This window comes from Lipotes vexillifer, unplaced genomic scaffold, assembly GCF_000442215.2.
Source record: "Lipotes vexillifer unplaced genomic scaffold, Lipotes_vexillifer_v1.1 scaffold1691, whole genome shotgun sequence".
Classification (NCBI taxonomy): Eukaryota; Metazoa; Chordata; class Mammalia; order Artiodactyla; family Lipotidae; genus Lipotes; species Lipotes vexillifer.
This window is the reverse complement of record NW_006789046.1, coordinates 4,056,711-4,074,164: the sequence shown is the minus strand read 5'-3', so window position 1 is coordinate 4,074,164 and position 17,454 is coordinate 4,056,711. Positions and strand designations below refer to the sequence as shown.

At 52.1% G+C, this 17,454-nt stretch overlaps 1 protein-coding gene across 2 annotated transcripts in view; it reads left to right on the top strand.

Annotated features, from left to right (window-relative positions):
* The window catches only part of SEPTIN9 (septin 9), a 143,798-nt gene that overhangs the window by 111,942 nt on the left and 14,402 nt on the right, over positions 1 to 17,454 (top strand). The gene's annotated exons all lie outside the window — the stretch shown is intronic.

Here is a 17,454-nt window from a genome sequence, read left to right as displayed (position 1 = left end):
GGGGGGGGGGGTAGGAGGCGTTTCCTTCCTGGGAGGGTGGAAATGTAGGGTGGGGGGCTGCCTCTGGGATCCAAGGAGGGGGTGAGGGTGGTTGCAGTTCTCCCAGATCTACAGGAGCTACATGCTACAGCGTTTCTGGACTGTTCTGTGCATCACACGCAGAAAAGTTAAGCTGTAGAGAGAATGCATGTCGGTTGTCTCTTTAAACCACCGCACAAGTGCAGCCAGGAAAGGCCCACCCCTGCACACATCTGGGCGCCCGCTGTGTCCACTCTCAGCTTCGCAGCCCGGGAGCACGCTGGGGAGGGCCCACTGGCGCGGTCTCGGGTCATGGGTCTCGGGAAGGCGGCGGAGCGGCCGGGCTCCCTCCCTCCTCCTCTGGGCCCTCCCCGCCCGGCAGCTGGAGGGACCTCTGCTTCTCACCAGTTCTCAGGCAGAAATTACCATATGAATGTGGCTCCTTCCCGGAGCCGCTGGCTGGGGAGACCTGGGAGGGGACAGGCTCCCACCATCGGGGGCCTCCCGGTTCTGTGCTGACTGTGGCACAGATCGATCTGGTGGAAGACGCCGGGCGTTTTCGATCCACAGTAGGTCCCCTCTGGATGCGGAGGGTGCGGGGGGTGGGTTGGGGTCTGCCTGCGGGCAGGGCAGAGCCTGCTGGGTCCCAGCAAGTGTGGGAGGCCCCGGAGACAGGCATGCTCCCTCCTTTAGCTTTCGTCTGAACTTGTAGGAGAATGTGTTGTTACTGTAGCTCTTGTTATTTTGGTCTGATGTCAAAAGTCTCAGCTAATTACAGCAGGAAATGTAGACTCTAAGGAAGGATGTGAGGACGAGGATAGGGAAGGATAAAGCAAATCTGAGCGCTCTGTAAACTGTAAAGAGCTGTGCGCAGGCCAGCCCAAGGGTCAGCCCTCCTCTGATGGCCCAGCCCGGCCCCTACTTGTGTCTCGATTAATACCCTTTGGCAGTTGACCAAATCACTCTTAAGTTTGGGCTGGTGATATGTCACATTTAACTGCTGGACAGCAAATTAATGGATACCTAGTGACTGGTAGCCTGTCCACTCCACGTAGGGGACCCACTGCTCGCCAAAGCACCGGCCAGGCAGGCCAGGCCAGCTGCAGCATGGGTACAGCATGGCTGAGGTTTCAGAGTTAGCACAGAGCCCAGGGTGGGTCCAGGTGTTCGGACCTGAGCCCCCTGCACACCAGCCCTGCCTGCCTCAAGCTTCTGGGAGAGACCCCACGTGCCTTGAAGCCCCAGTTAGGGGTGGGTGAGGAAGGTGGTAGGGATTAGGGACCACCCAGTCTCCCCGCCCCAGTGGGCGCCCCCATCCCCCCACTGACTGTTTCCTGAGCAAAATGTCCTGAATGGGCAGGAGCTGTCCCAGGATGTCCATCCATCCTTCCGCTGAGGTGCTTTGTGGCTGCGGAAGGAGGACGGAAACCGGAAATTGTTCACATCTCATTCACACGCTGCTACACTCTGAAAGCCGAATGAGGGGGAAGCCCATGGGAAAGGATGCAGGCCAGCACTGCGGGAACCTCGCAGAGGGGCCAGGGCTGGAGAGGCGCCACCTGGATTGACCCGGGAGCAGTGGCCGGCCCCGCGATGCTCTGGGAAGAGAGGAGGGCAGGAGGAAAGGGCAGTGAGCTCACCTTTCATTCATTCATTCATTCATTCATTCATTCATTCAACATCTTGCTTACTGGGCGCTCGAATGTGTAGGGTTTTGTGAGCAGCAAAGGAGACAGACCCAGGCGTTCAGCAGAGGAGGATAAAATCTGCTATTTCAAGTTGTGCGCGGGGTCACTCCGGAAGAGAACCACGGGACCCAGCGGGAGTCCCCCTGAGCAGTGTGGGGCGGGGGGTGGGGGTGGAGAACCTCTCTGAGGAACCTTGTTTGAGCCGCAGAAAGGAGCCAGGGAGACGGTGCACATATCAAAACTGGAGAGGTGGGCATGTGCTTGTATTTTATTAGCAAATGCTTAGAGCATTTACAGTGCCAGGCACTATTCTCTGTGCTTTGTAAATATCTCCTTTGGTCCTCTTAGTACTCTTACGAGGCAAGTATTGTTATCCCATCTCACACATGAGAAAATTGAGGCACAGAGAGGTTAAGTAACTTGCTCAGGGTCACACAGGGAGTCTGGGATGGAACGGGATCCCAGCCCCAGGATTCTGGGGCCTCGGGATCTTGTGTTTTCCCAGGTGCAAGGAGAACTAGTCAGGATTTCAAGCCAGGGGAATGATGCGATTAATCTCTTTTAAACAGGCCTTCCTGGTGCTTTGAGAAGGATGGACTGCGGGGTGGGGGGCAGTTGATGGCGATGGTTTGGATTGTGGGAGCCATGGAGGGAGGGAGGCAGGGCGACTGCCTGCAAGATGTGTGTTGGATTCGGATTGATAGGACTTCGGGGTGGATGATTGGATCTGGGGAGATGGAAGCGGGGCGGGGGGAACCAAGGCTGGCCCCTGGATTTCTAGCTGTCATAAATGGATGCATGGAGATACCATTACTCACAGGGGCAGGGGGTGGGGTGGGGAGGGTAGGCTCGAGGTCCAGAGTTCAGTCTGGGGCATATTCAGTGGGAGACATCTAGACTTCACTAGCGCAGGGGCCACAGGTACCCAGTTCTGGGCAGGGGGCCTGCCATGGCGGGACATCTCTGCTGAGTGATGATGGACTCAGGGGACCGGTCAGGTTGGCACTGGTGTATGAATCTGGATAGAGTTTGGCATTCGATGCCCAGGGGATGGGCGATAGGTAGAGGAGGAGCCAGCGAGGCGGCTGGGAACCAATAGCCAGAGACAGAGGAGAATCAGCAGAGGAAAAGCTGGGCCGTCAGGGCTGCATCCCTGCGAGTTGGGGTGAGGGGTGACCCCTGTGCGTTTGCTCTTCAGCGTGTGGGCGGCTCCATCTGGCCAGAGCCCCAAGTCCAGAGGTGCACCCAAGCTTCATGCACAGTGGGGTCATGCAGGGGCCGCAGGAAGCTGGGCCCTTCCTGCTTCGCTCTGGCGTCCGACCCGCATGGGGCTCAGGGGTGTCTGTGCACCCTGCCCGCAGCCACCTTCTCCCCTGGGCAGTGTTTCAGGGTTGATGAGCGTGTCTCCCTCCCAAGTGGTGGCCAGGCAGCTGTCCACACACACTGCTTTTTTCTGGAGTGAACCTGGGGTAGGCGGAGGTGTGTGTCTCTGAGGCTGCTTAGATAGGCGGGCCATCCATCCTCACGCTCACCTCAGAGAGCGTTTGAAGTCGTGGCTTAGGGTGTGTCCTAAGATTTCACAGGCCTGCTCTGGCACATCCGCTCCCCTGAGTGGCTGCCTTGGGAGAACAGGGGCTCAAGGTTGTGTGGGGCGGGGAGCAGTGGGGTCTTTCCGATAGGCAGGTCTCTGAGCAGCCCTGCAGGCAGGTGGGCACAGTCTAGGTGGGCTGTCTGCAGAGCGCACGCAGAGGGAGCCATGTCAGGGGCCTTGCAGGTTCCCAGGCCATGAGCACACTCCTGACCTGCTGCCCGGAGCTGGCCGGGGTGGTGGTGGTGGGGTACATGACTCCAGCTCCCCCCAAGTCACATCAGCCCAGAACTGGGGCTGCCATTGGATGGCTGACATCGTTTTAAATGGTCCAGAGCTGCTGACCCTTCGTTTCTTCCCCCCCACCCGCCCCAACCTTCCCAGACCCTCCAGCCAGTGGTACGAAGTGTCCTGCCTCCTTAAAGGGTCATGGGTCAGGCTTCCACTCCTGCCCCGGGAATTCCCCCCTCCCCGCTTGTCCCCCTCCCTGGCCCTGCCTTCAACCCCTGCCTCTCTGAAGGGACCAGGGCCCGGGGAGACCTTAGGCAGCATCCCGGAGCCTGAGTGGACGGATCTGCACAAGAGAAGGGCGTTGCTTTATACCTTTGAGGGGAAAAGCTCTTTTCCTACTAGCTCCTGGCAGCGGGACGCCCTGTTGCACCCCAGAGACCCCTGTCTAGTTCGTGTTATTTTAAATGATCTCATCAGTTGCGGGAGGTGGAGCCCCCAGCGCCCCCAGCCTCCCCAGCCATGGAGCTCTGGTGTGCATCTGCTGACAGTTCTGCTGATAGCAGAGGGGGGCTGGGCGAGGGATGCTCTGCCCCTCCCCCACTTAGGGGGACATCCCTGATAAGAGGAAATTCCACCCTGTGACAAATGGCTACTTTCCACCCATCAGAGGGGGGAGATCTTTTCTTTCTCTCTTTAACTTGGCAAGCATTTGCCAAGAATTAACGGAGGAATCTCTGTGGCCGGCTGCTTTGGACGCGGTGGGCGGGCTGGCCAGGGCCAGATTCTGGGTTTGCCTTGGGGCAGGGGCCCATCACGCTGGAAGGTTCCCTGGGGTGGGAGGCGGCTCGGGGGCACATTCCCTGATCCTGCGAGGTGAGTGGGCGGTGGAACAGGAAATGAAAGATAAATCCCTTGACACAGGAAGTCGGAGGCCTCTTCCCTGGCCTTCACTGCAGGCCGCTTTTTAGGAAGTGAATGGGACGGAGTGCAGGTTGGAGCCTGCTCTGACCAAAGATTGATGTCTCAATAGGCCGCTGAGCCCGGGTGAGGATCTCGGCTGGAAGAGGAGGCGGGAGGCGGGCTGGAAATGAGAGAACAGAAGGGGCCTCTTCCAGAAGGGGGGCGGGCTCAGAGTTAGACGCTGTCCAAATCTGGCTCTATAGACCGACGCCAATTGAAACCGTGTTGGCAGAATTGAAGAGCTTCTTGAGATTCTTTCCTGGACAAAAGAGAAGTTTGCTTCAAAGGGTTTGGCGAGAGAAAGGGGCAGAGGCAGTAAGAGTGGAGAACGCCCCACTCCAGGACTTTGGGGCGCCCTGGGCCCCTGAATGAATAGAATCGGGTGAGGACGGCACTGTTCCTGCCGTGACCTCTCCCAGGTCCTGCAAAGGGCGCAGGGTCATGGGAACTCTTTCCACCCAATCTCTCCTCACACAGAAACCGTAAAACTGCAGTTTCATTTTGGGTCTCCTCTTGGGAGAGAGCTGGGGCTCCAACGGGGTGAGATGCAGCCCTTGCATTTGCAAAACCCTGTCTTTCTCTGGAGAGGCCTTCACCTTTGTGCTGGATTTCTAAGCTGGGTTTCAGGCCAGAGGGCAAAGTCTCAGATTTCTGGCCTCACGCTTACTTATCAGACTTCGGGGAGACGCTTCCTGCCCTGTACAAAGTGTGAAGTGTAATTCGATTTGGAATTAGTTACCAAATTAGATGAGCCATATGCACTTTAAAAATTCACGCCTTGATCCCTGCCTGCACAAATTTGCAAAATTCGGTCGTGTATATTCAGTGTTTCCATCTTTAGAAGGGAACAGGAAGTTCCCCTGTGACATTTATGGGGAGTTCGTAGTGGCTTGGCTAGCTTAACGGGGACACAAGGAAAAGCGGAATCCGTAAATGGGGAAAGATTCTGTTTCAAAGCCCTGCAGAGAATGGCACCCCTTACATCCCTGCCCGCCCCCCGCCCCCCGCAGCTTTCTCCTGGGCTCAGGGATGGAGACCAGCTGTTCATAGCCTCTTTTCCCGCCTTTGATCATTTTTAAAATTTTTTATTATTTAAAAATATTTTTTTGGGGCTGTGCCACGTGGCTTGTGGGATCTTAGTACCTTGAGCAGGGATCAAACTCATGCCCCTTGCAGTGGAAGCTCAGAGTCCTAACCACTGGACCACCACGGGATTCCCTGATTTTTTTTTTTTTAAATAAATTTATTTATTTATTTATTTATTTTGGCTGCATCGCGTGCAGGTTTTTTCTAGTTGCGGCGAGCGGGGGCTACTTTTCGTTGCGGTGCGCAGGCTTCTCATTGTGGTGGCTTCTCTTGTCACGGAGCTGGGGCTCTAGGCACGTGGGCTTCAGTGATTGTGGCTCGCGGGCTCTGGAGCACAGGCTCAGTAGTTGTGGCGCACGGGTTTAGTTGCACCGTGGCGTGTGGGATCTTCCCGGACCAGGGCTCGAACCTGTGTCTCCTGCATTGGCAGGTGGGTTCTTAACCACTGTGCCACCAAGGAAGTCCCTCCCTGATCATTTTTTTAAACTCTTTCTCACCCTTCTCTCACCATGGAACCCAGAACATCTTTGTATGTTGAGAAGTTCAATTCAGAGATAATGTGATTAAATTCTAAGTTCTCATTAGACCAAATTAGTTTCATCAAGAAAGCTAGGGCGGGCTTCCCTGGTGGCACAGTGGTTGAGAGTCCGCCTGCCGATGCAGGGGACACGGGTTCGTGCCCCGGTCTGGGAAGATCCCACATGCCGCGGAGCGGCTGGGCCTGTGAGCCATGGCCGCTGAGCCTGTGCGTCTGGAGCCTGTGCTCCGCAACGGGAGAGGCCACAACGGTGAGAGGCCCGCATACCGCAAAAAAGAAAGAAAGAAAGAAAGAAAGCTAAGGTGGGCTTCCCTGGTGGCGCAGCGGTTAAGAATCCGCCTGCCAGTGCAGGGGACACAGGTTCGTGCCCTGGTCCGGGAAGGTCCCACATGCTGCAGAGCAACTAAGCTCGTGTGCCACAACTACTGAGCCTGTGCTCTGGAGCCCGTGCTCCACGACAAGAGAAGCCACCGCAATGAAGAGTAGCCCCCGCTCGCCGCAACTAGAGAAAGCCTGCCTGCAGCAGCAAAGACCCAACGCAGCCAAAAATAAATAAAAATAAAATTAAAAAATAATAAAAAAAGAAAGCTAGGGGTTCTTTGATGAACCCCCCCAGATTGTCCAAATTTATTTGCATGTGTCTGTCTCCATGTGTATTTTTTTTTAGGGAGAGTGTCCTTACCTTTCAACAGCTTCTAAAAGAGGTTTGTGATACATACACAAAAGTCCTGAATTGCTGTGCCAGACTGGGTTCCTTGCATGTAAGGGACTACTGTGAATCTGCCTGGAAGTTTTAGGCCAATAAACATTTGAATAAATGAACTTCATGTTCCTATGTGCCACCACTGTTTTCATTCAGACTGATTTTAAACCTATAGTGTTTTCTTTTTGTTTGTTACTAAGTAATAGGTACTCAGTAAATATCTGTTGAATGAATCATTGTTGTGGTCCTGGTCCACCAGGACCCCAGGATCTTTTTCAACCATTATCGTTTATAGCCATTTTAAAAAATTGAAGTATTGTTGATATACAATATTATGTAAATTACAGGTGTACAATATAGTGATTCAGTTTTTAAAGGTTATACTCCATTTATAGTTATAAAATATTGGCCATGTTCCTTGTGTTGTACAATATATCCTTGTAGCTTATTTTATACCTAAGAGTTTGTACCTCTTAATCCCCTACCCCTGTCTTGTCCCTCCCCCTTCCTTCTCCCCACTGGTAACCACTGGTTTCTTCTCTATATCTGTTTCTGCTTTTTTGTTATATTCACTAGTTTGTTGTATATTTAGATTCCACGTTTAAGTGATACCATACATTATTTGTCTTTCTCTGTCTGACTTATTTCACTTAACATAATACCCTCCAAGTCCATCCATGTTGTTGCAAATGGCAAAATTTCGTCCTTTTTTGTGACTGAGTAGTATTCCATTGTGTGTGTGTGTGTGTGTGTGTGTGTGTGTGTGTGTGTGTGCACACATACATATGCACCACATCTTCTTTATTCATTCATTTGTTAATGGACGCTTAGGTTGCTTCCATATCTTGGCAGTTGTAAATAATGCTGCTATGAACACTGGGGTGCATGTATCTTTTTGAATTAGTGTTCTTGATTTTTTCAGATATATACCCAGGAGTGGAATTGCTGGGTCATATGATAGTTCTATTTTTAGTTTTTCAAGAAACCTCCATACTGTTTTCCACAGTGGCTGCACCAGTTCACATTCCCATGAGCAGTGTATAAGGGTTCCCTTTTGGCCACATCCTCGCCAACATTCCTTATTTGTGTTCCTTTTGATGATGGCCATTCTGACAGGTGTGAGGTGGTATCTCACTGTGGTTTTGATTTGCATTTCCCTGATGATTAGTGATGTTGAGCATCTTTTCCTCTGCCTGTTGGCCATCTGCATTTCCTCTTTGGAAAAATTTCTATTCAGTTCTTCTGCCCATTTTTTAATCAAGTTTTTTTTTTAATGTTGAATTGTATGAGCTGTTTGTATGTGTTGGATATTAATCCCTTATATGTCATTATCATTTGCAAATATTTTCTCCCATTCAGTAGATTATCTTTTCATTTTTTTTGATGGTTTCCTTTGCTGTGCAAAAGCTTTTAAGTTTAATTAGGTCTCATTTGTTTACTTTTGCTTTATTTCCTTTACTTTAGGAGACGAATCCAAAAAAACATTGCTACCATTTATGTCAAAGAATGTTTGGCCTATGTTTTCCTCTAGGAGTTTTATGGTTTCCGGTCTTTTAGGCCCTTAATCCATTTTGAGTCATTTTCATATATGGTGTGAGAGAATATTCTAATTTCATTCTTTTACATGTAGCTGTCCAGTTTTCCCAGCACCACTTATTGAAGAGACTCTATACCCCATTGTATATTCTTGCCTCCTTTGCTGTAGATTAATTGACCATAAGTGTGTGGGTTTATTTCTGGGCTCTCTATTCTGTTCCATTGATCTGTGTGTCTGTTTTTATGCCAGTATGGTACTGCTTTGATGACTGTAGCTTTGTAGTATAGTCTGAAGTCAGGGAGTGTGATTCCTCCAGCTCTGTTCTTCTTTCTCAAGATTGTTCTTATAGCCATATCTTTGACATCTTCTCCAGGGCAGTTTCTTCTCCAAGGTCTTCCCACCTCTGTACATGTGTCTGGTTTCCAGACCCATCACTGCCCTGTTCTCTTTCGTTCACCTGCATTTCCTGAGCTGGTTAATAACAGTGTCTCCGTCAACTTAGTCACTTGTATGAGAAGTGGGGAGTTGTCTTTGAGGCCCCTGTGGGTTTTGTCAGTTCTAGCTGGGGCCTCGTGGAGATGGAGGTTTAGGAAGAGGATGGACATTTTGATATGTGCTTGGCATCAATCCACCTGGAACCTCTGGCTGGGGCACCAGGTGTGTGGGCCTCTGATGTGCCAGGGTTTGCCTTCATCAGCACCGGTGTCTTGGGGGAGCTGTAGGTAATCCTGAGAGGACCCTGGAATCCTGGACCCCATGCTGAGCCTGGCGGCTGGAGTTGAAGAGCTTGGCCTGCCAGGCTTGGCCTGTAGGCTCCTTTGCTCAGGAGTTTGTGGAGACTAAGATGCTAATGCACTCAACAGGCCTTTCCAGATGGCTGGGTGGGATCCCCTCCCGGCAGCTCCCGGGGAGAGCACCCAAAGGAGGGAAGCACTGGAGCCCTGAGGCCTCAGAGCGCTACCCCAGCACCTGGCACTTTCTGGGTCTTTGCTGTAGGAAACCTATACTTCTTTTAGCCTTTGCTTGGCCTGTGGAGTCACCCTGCCTGCCATTTACTAGCTCTGTGACCATAATAAGTGACAAAAGCACTGTAGGCCTCAGTTTCCTCATCTGTGAAATGGGGAAACTAACAGTACCTGACTATAGGGTTGTTGTGATGTTCCCTGAGTTGGTGCGCAGAAGGCGTTTAGAATAGCGCCTGGTGCAGAGCAAGCCCAGCAAACGCTGGCTGTTGTGATTTGCGTCATTCCTTTGTTTGTTCGTTCATTCGCTCGGCAAACATTTAGTCCTGGACTTGCCACGTGCCAGGCCCTGCTCCAAATGTGGCAGCACAGGAGTGAGCATAATGGCTGAGGTTTGTGGCTTCATGAATCTTACGTGTGGGGGACACGTGGTAAAAGTAAACCACACACATCACTGTTTGGTTATCTTTTTTTAAAAAAATTTTAATTAATTAATTTATTTATGGCTGCATTGGGTCTTTGTTGCTGCGTGCGGGCTTTCTCTAGTTGCGGCGAGCGGGGGCTACTCTTCGTTGCGGTGCACGGGCTTCTCATTGCAGAGGCTTCTCCTGTTGTGGAGCACGGGCTCTAGGTGCACAGGCTTCAGTGGTTGTGGCATGCAGGCTCAGTAGTTGTGGCGCGCGGGCTCTAGAGCACAGGCTCAGTCATTGTGGCGCATGGGCTTAGTTGCTCCGCGGCATGTGGGATCTTCCCAGACCAGGGCTTGTACCCGTGTCCCCTGCATTGGCAGGCGGATTCTCAACCACTGTGCCACCAGGGAAGCCCTGTTCGGTTATCATTGTGGAGACTATAAAGTGGAGCGCAGGCCCAGCAAGAGAGCAGTGAGGCCGGCTGATCTGGGCGCCAGGCCGGGCCCTGCAGACCTGTGCAGCACCCAGGGAGGTGGGGGGGGGAAGGAAGGGGCATCAGCTCTGGTCACTCTGCCCCCCTGGCGCTTCTTCCATCAGGGACACGCCCATCTTTAAGAAGCCTCTTTGCAGGGGGCAAGGAGCATCTGCTGTCTGGTCCTGGCCGTGGGCTCAGGTGCTCTGGTGGGGGCTGTGGCTGTCCCCTCAGCCTGCAGTGCTGCCTTCCCCGTGGTCCCAGAGGGTGGACTCCAGGGCCTCTGGGGATGGGGGCCCCTCTGCTGTGTGCATAGTTGCCAGATGAAGCCGGGAGACTGCCTGGCTGCGAGGAGCACCTGGGCGAGGGTGGGACAGGGAAGGAAGGCTTCACTGAGGGCGGGGTACTGGCTGGAGACACAGTTTCCTGCAGGAAGAGTACGTGGTGGTCGGCTCCGTAGGACCCCCAACATCAGATCTCTGAGTGGGTCCACCTGGATCTGCCTGGTGACACTGGCTCCTGTCGGGTGGCCTCGTGGGTGTCTGTAGACAGATTGGCTCGGCCTTCTGCTAGGCCACTGTGGGCGGTGATTGAGCAAGGCCTGTGCGGGTGTTGGCGCCGGTGTGCCTGGGGAGGGGCGGGGTGAGATCAGGAGCCCTGAGCTGGCTTTACCCTGAGAGCTTTGTCCTGGGCTGTGTCCCTGCCTGTGACACAGGTACCACGTGGCTGCCCCCTCTGGCTGGGCGGCCCAGGGGCCCTTTTGCCCCCACAGAGCCACCTCTGCATTTGGCAGATGGGGCTGATGCTCGGGGAGGATGGAACCTGTGGGGACGTTTCTGGGCCGCAGGACAAGCAGCAGGACAAACAGGGAGGGGGCGGGCGGAGAAGGGTGACCCCTGGGTGTTGCAAGCCTGCCATGCCGAGCCCCCTCCCATGGCCGCCTTGGGGCTGCGATGAAGTGTGAACCCCCGTGTGAGGCGCCCCCCCTGGGAGCAGGCCCCTCTCTGGGCGGTACCTCCCAGCCGGACGTGTGTCCCACCGCCCCGGTCCCGGCGAGCCGCAGACAGCGCTCCCAGCCCTGGGGGCAGAAGGAGAATTTCTCCCTTGGAGCAGAAGAGCCCGAAGCTGGCGCTGGTGACTTACAGCCCCCCACCGTCAACTCCTAGAACAGGCGGCCCAGCAGGCCCCTGTGGGGAAGGAGAGGGCGAGGAGAGGGCAGCCCCATCAGCGGCGGGACCAGCTGCCACCAGCCTGCGGGGACAAGGGCTCCCCACCAGGGACGCGGGCCTGGGCTCAGAATGGCGGCCTGCGGAGAGAAAGTGCCAAGGTTTCCTCTGGCTGGTCTGGACATCCTTGCTGGGAGATGACGGGGTGCTTCCACGGCCAGACAGCACGGGGGTTGCGCAACAACCTCAGGCCTGAGTGGGGGCGTCTGGGCCTCAGCTGTCCTCCAGTTGTACAGCTGGCTGGTGGGCACTCATGGGCACAGTGGGTTCTTTTCAATCCATCTCTACCAGCAGCGTCTTCGTTTTTGTCGTAACATAACAGCTCATTGAGATATAATCCCCACCCCATACAATTCACCCACTGAGCGTGTGCGTCAGTGACGCTTCTTTACAGTGTTGGAAAGCCGTCATCGTTACCTAGTTCCAGAGCGTGTTCATCACCCAAAAGGAAATCCCATAGGCATGATGGCGCAGCCCCTGGCAGCCACGCATCCGCTCTCTGTCTCTGTGGATTTGCCTCTTCTGGACATTTCATTTAAATGGACTCATACTGTATGTGGCCTTTCACGTCTGCCTTCTTTCATTGTGCGTAACGTTTCCAAGGTTCATCTGTTGTAGCCTGTCAGGACATCAGTGCTTTTTTATTTTTATTTTTTTTATTTTTTTATTTTTTTTATAAATAATACACAATGTATTTATTTATTTATTTATTTATGGCTGTGTTGGGTCTTCATTTCTGTGCATGGGCTTTCTCTAGTTGTGGCAAGTGGGGGTCACTCTTCATCGCAGTGCGCAGGCCTCTCACTATCGCGGCCTCTGTTGTTGCGGAGCACAGGCTCCAGACGCGCAGGCTCAGTAATTGTGGCTCACGGGCCCAGTTGCTCCATGGCATGTGGGATCTTCCCAGACCAGGGCTCGAACCTGTGTCGTCTGCATTGACAGGCAGATTCTCAACCACTGCGCCACCAGGGAAGCCCCATCAGTGCTTTTTTTAAAAAAAAAAATTTTTTTTTTTTGGAGTATGGTTAATTTACAATGTTGTGTTCGTTTCTGGTGTACAGCAAAGGGATTCAGTTTTTACATAAATATATTCTTTAGCATATATATATGTTCGTTTTCAGATTCTTTCCCATTCTACTTTATTACAGGGTAGCGAATATAGTTCCCTGTGCTCTAAGGGACGACCTTGTTGTTTATCTATTTTATTTATTAGCAGTTTGTATCTGCTAATCCCAAACTCCTGATTTATCCCTGCTTCCCTCCCCCACCCTTTCCCCTTTGGTAACCATAAATTTGTTTTCTATGTCTATGGGTCTGTTTCCTTTTTGTAAATAAGTTAGTTCATTGTATCGTTTTTTTTTTTTAGATTCCACGTAAAAGTGATATCATGATATTTGTCTTAGTCTGACTTACTTCACTTAGTGTGATAATCTCTAGTTCCATCCATGTTGCTGCAAATGGCATTATTTCATTCTTTTCTTATGGCTGAGTAGTATTCCATTGTATACATATGCCACGTATCCTTTATTCATTCATCTAAGACATCAGTGCTTTTTTTTATTTTAACATCTTTATTGGAGTATAATTGCTTTACATTGTTGTGTTAGTTTCTGCTGTATAACAAAGTGAATCAGCTATACGTATACATATATCCCCATATCTCCTCCCTCTTGCGTCTCCCTCCCACCCTCCTTATCCCACCCCTCTAGGTGGTCACAAAGCACCGAGCTGATCTCCCTGTGCTATGCGGCTGCTTCCCACTAGCCATCTATTTTACATTTGGTAGTGTATATATGTCCATGCCACTCTCTCACTTTGTCACACTTTACCCTTCCCCCTCCCCGTGTCCTTAAGTCCATTTGCATCTTTATTCCTGTCCTGCCCCTGGGTTCTTCAGAACCTTTTTTTTTTTTTTAGATTCCATATATACGTGTTAGCATACGGTATTTGTTTTTCTCTTTCTGACTTACTTCACTCTGTATGACAGATTCTAGGTCCATCCACCTCACTACAAATAACTCAGTTTCATTTCTTTTTATGGCTGAGTAATATTCCATTGTATATATGTGCCACATCTTCTTTATCCATTCATCTGTCGATGGACACTTAGGTTGCTTCCATGTCCTGGCTATTGTAAATAGTGCTGCAGTGAACATTGTGGTACGTGACTCTTTGAGTTATGGTTTTCTCAGGGTATATGCCCAGTAGTGGGATTGCTGGGTCATATGGTAGTTCTGTTTTTAGTTTTTTAAGGAACCTCCATACTGTTCTCCATAGTGGCTCTATCAATTTACATTGATAAACCCTCCAACAGTGTAGGAGGGTTCCCTTTTCTCCACACCCTCTCCAGCATTTATTTGTAGATTTCTTGGTGACGGCCCTTCTGACCGGTGTAAGGTGAAACCTCATTGCAGTTTTGGTCTGCGTTTCTCTAATTACATCAGTGCTTTTTATGCCTCATATTCCATTGTGTGGATTTACCACATTGTGTTTATCCTTTCATCTGTGGGTGGACCTTTTAGGTATTTCTCGAAAAGCTACTTTGTGCCACTCCCTGGGCTAGGATTGGGGGTACCGCTGAGCGAGCCATGGCCTCGGGTTTGAGGAGATTGTGGGGTAGGAGCTGGGGGGGAGTGCAGGGCAGGCTGGAGGGACCTGCAAAGGACCACGTGGAGCCAGGACGAGAACCTGAGGCCCCTGGTTCCTGGCCTCGAAGCCTTCAGGGGGGCGCTGCACCTCACTTTGACTGCAGGATGACCGTGTCACCTATTGTCCAAACTGCAGCCTTTCTGAGCACCACCTGGGTTCTGTTAATAATTAAGCTGGATACCAGAAAAATTGAAAGCAGGGAGTCGGACACATGTCCACCCATGTTCATAGCAGTATCAGGCATCATCGTCAAAAGGTGAAAACCACTTAAGCGTCCAGGGGCAGATGAATGGATAAACAATGGAGTACTATTCGGATGTAAAAAGGAACGAAATTGTGACACAGGCTGCAACAGGGAGGAACCTCGAGGACATTATGCTCAGTGAAAGAAGCCCGACACGAAAGGACAAATACAGCATGACTCCATTTTTATGAGGTTCCTAGTGGAGCCTGATTCACAGAGACAGAACGTAGAACAGAGGCTATAGGGGGAGGGGGGAGTTAGTGTTTGGTGGGCTCAGAGCTTCTGTCCAGGATGATGAAGGCGTTTGGAAGTGGGTAGTGGTGGTGGTTACATGCCATCCTGAATGTATTTAATGACGCGGACTCAAATACTTAACATGGTCAGAATGGTCAAGGTTGTACGTTGTGTCTGTTACTGCAGTAAAGAAAGTGATTAGGAAGTGGAGGGAAGGCGTAAACTGGCGTGTTAAGGTCACCACACACCCCCCGATCCCAGATGGTCACTTGGGCTTTTCTTCCCCAGAGGAGGGTGGTGCTGTGGTGGGCAAGGATGTTGCCCTGGGCCTGGGAGCCTGGGGAGAGAGCGACTGGCCCAGAGTGGCCGACCCAGTGGAGTAAGGGTGAGGCTGCCCCAGGGGTCACCACCCCCACCGCAAACCTACATTTCCTCCTCAGAGTGTGGCTCTGGGAAGGAGGGGATATGGTGGTCCACACACCCCCCCCCCCCCCACCCCACCATCCCCTTTCCCAAGGGGTTGCCAAGTAGGAGCAGTGAAAAGTAGCAGCAGCTCGTACTGTGTGACCTTGGATAAGTTACTTAACTTCTCTGAGCGTGAGTTTTCCACATTTAAAGACCAGGGCTCCCTCTTGCTCTACTTGCCTGAAGTGAGAGTCACCTTGGACATAAATGTGAAACCTCTTATTTTTCTGTTAAGAACTTCCCTTTCCTATTAATAGCATTTGATGAAGCTTGGGTGTGAAACAAAAACAGGTAACAGGGCCATGGGGAAGAGGGTGAGGCCTCAGCCGCAGGCAGGTCACTGGAGGAGGTGGATTGGACACAGGTCTGGGGGGGCGGGTCAGGAGGTGGCGTCTGGCCTTCGTGGAGGGTCTGCAGGCAGCCTGGGGCAGTACAGCCCTCCTCCCTGTGCCCCCCAGCCCACGCTGAGGGGAGACTCCGAAGACCCCATTCATTCAGGAGTATTGGTTGAGTGTCCCCTCCTTGTAGGTCTCTGGAGGCTCAGTGGGGATCCATACATGTCACTGCCATAGTCACTGGAGCTCACGGTCTGTGGGGGGGCATGGATGTTAATCAAATATCGCAGGAGTGATTGTGAAGTTACAGGGCTGATTAAATTCAGTGAAGGTCTCAGGTTGGCCAGACTGCTTCCAATGCATTTCAGAAAAAGATCACTCTGGGGACCTCAGTTTCCTCATTTGTAAAGTGAGTGGGTGGGACAAGAAATCTGTGCTGTCCAGTATAGTTGCCATATGCCGTGTGTCATTCTTTATTTGAAATTAATTAAAATTAAATAAAATAAAAAATTCTGATCCTCCGTTGGACCAGGTGCATTTCAAGCACGCCAGTCACATGTGAAAACAGTTGGTGATTCTGCCAAAAATTAAACATACGATTACCGTTTGACCCAGCAATCCCACTTCTGGGTTTACACCCGAAAGGTTTGAAAGTAGGGTCTCGAAGAGATATCTGTACACCCATGTTCCCAGCAGCCCTATTCGCAGGAGCTGAAACATAGAAGCAACCCAAGTATCCATCAAGGAATGAATGGGAAAGCAAACTGTGGTCCATCCATACAGTGGAATATTACTCAGCCTTCAAAAGGAAGGAAATCCTGACACGTGCTACAACATGGATGAACCTTGAGGGCATTAAGCTCAGTGAAACAAGCCAGTCACAAAAAGACAAATACTGTATGACTCCACTTAATATGGGCTACCCAGAGTAGTTAAATTCATAGAGACAGAAAGTAGAATGGGGGACTGGGGAGTTCGTGCTTAATGAGGACAGTTTCAGTTTTGCAGCACTCCTGATCTGCACACTTAAAATTGGTTAAGATGGTACATTTTGTGTTATGTACATTTTATCACAATTTTTGAAAAGTCACACGTGGCTGCCACACTGGATGGTACTGGAGTCGCCGGTCTCCGCCATCCCATCCAGCCGGCTGGAGCCCCAGGGGCCTGCAAGGGGTCGCAGACAGCATCTCTGGGCGAGCTGGCCTGCCAGGGCCTCTAGTCTCGCCCGCGGCATCCTGAACGCAGACCCCAAAGCCTCCTGGCTGGGTGGGCATAGAGGGAGGGTCCTGTGTCTGCGGGCCATCTGGGTGGGCACAATTGGGGTTGCCCACCAGGGGGCCTCCCAGAGGAGGAGGGACCTTACAGGAATGTACCCTCACCTGTGCAAAAGGCCAGGCCTTTCCCTCAGCAGGAGGGATGATGCTTGTCATGTTTTTATGATTATTTCTCAAGCAGGGCCCTGGTGGGCAGGATGTTTGCTTTGGTTTGAGTTTCTGCAGTGGTTGTTGGTGCCTGTGGAGGGGCCGGCTGGAGTCTCTCTCGCTCTGCTGCTCCCAGGGCCCATGGAGGGAAGTGAGGGGGTTCAGGGGACGCCCCCCACCCCACCCCCCCCGTGCTGCTCGGGAGGGGGTGAGGGGTGGAGGGAGATGTAGGGGTGGGGTGGGGGGCTGGCCCAGTCCCGGGCAGAATGGCTCCCAGACCCGCAGACAGATGGAAGCAATTTTCGGTCACGTGGGGCAGGGCTGAACTGCCGTCCTGAAAGACAAGGCCCCACGTCTGTCTCCAGGAAACAGCCCCAAAGCCACACGTTCAGGCCAGATGCAGCTCTGGTCTTTGTCTATTTAAAGATGCCGGACCCCGGGGCAGAGTGTTTCTGAAGAGGGAACAGAGGCACAGGCCTTCCGGGCCACGCAGGGAGGAGGCCCGTGAATGGCGGTCGAACGGGGGTCCTTGCCTCCTGGGCCCTTCGCTTTTCCCTGGCCTAGGGCGGTGGTGGGGGTGGACCTGGAACCAAAGCCTCAAGCATCAGCCTGTTGTTAGGAGAGATGCCTGCGCCCCCTGGCAACCCCTGGCGCTTTTATCTGCGTTATGTTACTTGCTCAGCA